The sequence below is a fragment of the Myotis brandtii genome, unplaced genomic scaffold (genome assembly GCF_000412655.1).
Source record: "Myotis brandtii unplaced genomic scaffold, ASM41265v1 scaffold157, whole genome shotgun sequence".
Taxonomy (NCBI): Eukaryota; Metazoa; Chordata; class Mammalia; order Chiroptera; family Vespertilionidae; genus Myotis; species Myotis brandtii.
Genome location: NW_005355708.1, coordinates 1,240,320 through 1,244,435, shown reverse-complemented (window position 1 = coordinate 1,244,435; position 4,116 = coordinate 1,240,320).

Sequence of the window (4,116 nt, the reverse complement as noted above, 5' to 3'; positions counted from 1 at the left end):
TCTCCCGGGGGAGGGATGAAGTGATTAGTGAGGAGGAAGCAGATCACCTCCTGCACCCTGGGGAGGATGGGGTCCTCCTCCCTGAGCCCCAGTCTCCCTGAGGTTAAAGTCGCCCTGGAGTGCCAGCCCCTCTCTCATCTGTGCCCCCGCCCAATGCCACCCCAGGCTGAGGCTGGTGTCCCAGGGAGGCTGCCTGAGGTGGCCCACCTGCCGTGTAACCCCGACAGTGCTGAGGGCTTAGCAGGGCTGCCTGGTGTTATTATTCCTGATGATTATTGGTTAGGGGCCCGAGCCTCGGTCCTGCTTGGGAGAGAATGCCGAGCTGAAGGATTCCTGATGGCCCCTCGCCTCCCACGTCCCCATCCCCATCACTGCCTATTTCTGCCCTTGCAATTTATCAAGCTACTTTAATCTCTCTCTCTCTCTCTCTCTCTCCTCTTAGAGGACAAGACTGGGCTTTTTTGTGTGCCTCTGTATCTCATGTATACAGCAAGCACTAAATAAATGTTTATTTGCCTAAACACATCCTTTACAGCTTCACTGGCTGTTTGTCCAACCGAAACAGACTCCATATGGCTCCCAGGATGCAGGCAAGGGATCCCAGCCCCTCCCTACCTCTCACCTCTCCTTTTCCATAAATTTTCCCCAAGGAGGCTGGGAACTTGCCACACAGCTCTGCTTCACACCCTTTAACCACAACAGAAAATGCAAACAAGCCCCAAAAGAGGAAACACACACACACACACACACACACACGCACATGCACACATGCACACACACGCACACGCATGCACACGCACACACGCACACTGGGAGAACTGGAGTGCTGCTGATGTGTACACATATCATAGGAGTTAGCATATCCCAAAGGCTCCTGGACAGAAACCAAACAGGAAATCGAGAATCATTACCAAATGCACTTCCCCTGCTCACCCTGCCCCTGGGGGTGGGTCAGGGATGCTCAGCCCCAGCTCACTGGCTGGAAGCAGCAGGAGGGTGGGGCTTTGAAGGATTGATTGGCATTTCCGCCCCCTCTCTTCCCTGCTGACCTCTTGATAGGGTTTCTCCCTAGCTGGCTGATGGGATGGGAGGAAGCCTCTTTGCTGCTGACACCGCCCCCTCCCCAACAGCAGGAGCAGCTTTTGCACGCAGGCCTCCCACGGTGTTGGAGCGGAAGGTGGCCTGGCCGGCAGCTGGACTCCCTCCCCCCAGTCCACAGAGAGCTGGGTGATGGTCCTGGCTTTGGGATCAAGACCTCCTGCTCTTACGAAAACAGATCTGAAATTTTGGCATCAAAATAAAATATGTTCCGAGGAAGCAAGCAACCCTCAAGAGTGAGACGCAGGCCACAGATTGAGGGAAAAGGTCTGAGCAGATGCGGAAGCCACAGTCACTGTGAGTTCGAGCTCATCCTCCCTGGCTCTGGGCTGGCGGCCTCACCAATCCACCCGAGGTCGGCTTGGCAGGCCAGGGGGTCCCGTGGCGACTGCTTAACCTGCCACGACACAGGGAAAGCAGACAGGCGGCACATAAGTCAGTGGGAGGCTGTGCTCCAATCAGACTTGATTTATAGAAACAGGATGCTGGCCAGATAGGGCCCACGGGCGGCGGGTTTCCAACCCCGTGGCATGGATCACGAAGACACGAGAACAATGGGAAGTTGGGCTGACCTGGCTCAGATCTCAGGCTAAGCTGTGTCACTGTGGGCCGGTCACTTGATTCCATCCAGCTCAATTTCCCCTTTAAAGCAGGATGGTCACGCCTGCCTTACCTGGTCCCCATGATGATAAAATGAGCTAAGGAAACACGACTGATGCTCGGCCACGCCTGGCTGTTTATCTTTCTCATTAGAGGGGATGGGGGTGGGGTGGCTTTGACCTTCTGCCTTTGTTAGAAAAGCGCCCCTCCACCCTCACCCATATGGACAACGTGCTGCATGGCCATGGCTTCCAGTTTGGGAATACCACCAACCAGAGAGCAGCGATGTCACCTACACCTATACCTACACCCACACCTCTACCTACACCTACACCTGAACCTGCACCTGATAGCCACCTGCCGGACACAAAACTCCAAGCTCTATCAGGGCCTATGGGACCCAAAAAACCAACCCGAGATGTTTTTTCTGGCTAATTTAGCCCAGGAAGGAGGCTGCCCGTAGGGTACAAGGCAGGACCATTCATTCTGGTCAGCAACCCAACCTCTTTCAGGAAAGAGACTCGCCATCCAGCTTTTTAGGAATTTTCTAGAATTATTGGGGGCAGGGCTGCCATTAGAACCAGTCCAGCCTGCACCCTCTGCTCCTCCCCAAGGCACCCAGAGAGTCACCAAAGTCCTCGGGATCAATCAATCGGGGTATCGCCCCTAAATAATTGCCCAATGATTTCCAAATACCCTTTTCAATAGTCTAGGACAGTGGTCGGCAAACTCATTAGTCAACAGAGCCAAATATCAACAGTACAACGATTGAAATTTCTTTTGAGAGCCAAATTTTTTAAACTTAAACTATATAGGTAGGTACATTGTTATTTACTTAATTAGGGTACTCCTAAGGCTTAGGAAGAGCCACCCTCAAGGGGCCAAAGAGCCGCATGTGGCTTGCGAGCCGCAGTTTGCCGACCACGGGTCTAGGAGGAGGCTGTCTGGGCGTCTGAACACACACATCCCGAGTCCCTGAGTCTTACAGATAGAGAAGAGATAACTGGGTCACAACCAAGGTCATGTCAGACAGAAGGAGGGAACGGGGTCTCTCACTCCTGCCCCTGCCCACGGCTCCTTCCAGACCACCCACTCTCTGTTTGCATTGGTCCTCCAACCTTGAAACCTGACACCCTCCGCTGGAGGAACCACCCATGTTTAAACAAATAAACACCCCACCAGTGACCCACTCCCTGGTGGTATTCAAATAAATGTCCCAGGAAGGAGCATGGGAGGAGGGGAGGGGACGCCGGGCCTCCTATGGCCTGCCTGTCAGGCAGCATCCCGGGGCTGGTGCTTCTGTACAAGACTAGCAAGGAGACCCCCCAGAATGATGAGGGGCCCCATGCGCTAAGGGGGTTCTGTAGGTGGCCTCCTGGAGATGTAGCAGCTGCTGGGACTCAGGGAAGAAGAGAGGGGCACAGTGGGTGGTACCCAATCGAAGGGAAAGACCTGCCCGGCTGACGTGGCTCAGTGGTTGAGCGTTGACCTATGAACCAGGAGGTCACGGTTTGATTCCTGGTCAGGGCACATGCCCGGGTTGCAGGCTCGAGCTCCAGTGTGGGTCCTGCAGGAGGCAGCCAATCAATGATTCTCTCTCATCATTGATGTATCTATCTCTCTCTCCCTCTCCCTTCCTCTCTTTAAAATCAATAAAAATATATTAAAAAAGGAAAAAAAAAGAGGAAGACTTGAGATTTCCTCTGAGGTCTGGGTTCCTTGGCCGTAAGCCCCTCCGGCTAGGGAGGGAGTGCTGAGTGCCTTGTGGGGGCGGATGGGTGGGTGAGTGGGAAGAGCAGGAGTTCTCCATGGCTCACAAACACTTACCTGTAGCCCCGAGACTAGCCTGCAGTGATGAGGGGAGCCGTGGGGAGGGACAGGAGGGACCCGCAAGTCAAAACTCTCCTGGCCTGTGACTCAGTGGAGAAAACCACCCCAGTCCCTGGTCTCCCAGATGTGGACAGCGAGAAGGACAGCCTCGGCTCTGGCCCTGGTGGGTTGGTCCATGGAGTCCCTAATGAGAACGGTTTCCAAACGTATCTGGGAAATAAAGGGCAAACCACAATCCATCGCCGCTTTAAGAGAACTTCAAGTCCTTCGCAGACCTCCCCCATCCCCCATTGGAGGAAGAGGGGAGCAGAGGTGTCTCAGCCGGACCCCCATCCCCCCACCCCCGTGGGTTTAGGAAAGTGTGGACGAGACTGTACTAGAAAGCCAGGCTGCGCACCACTAGTGTATATGGAGGCGGGGGGACAGGGGGAGGAGACCACGTTTCAAAAATAAACACAAACCCCAAAATAAACACTGTTAATGGAAGTGACTAATCAAGGGTGTGCTGAACTTGGTGGTTCTTGATAAGATACAGGGGGAAATGCACTTGGAAAAAATAACAGATTTTTTCCCCCCTTTGGTAAATAA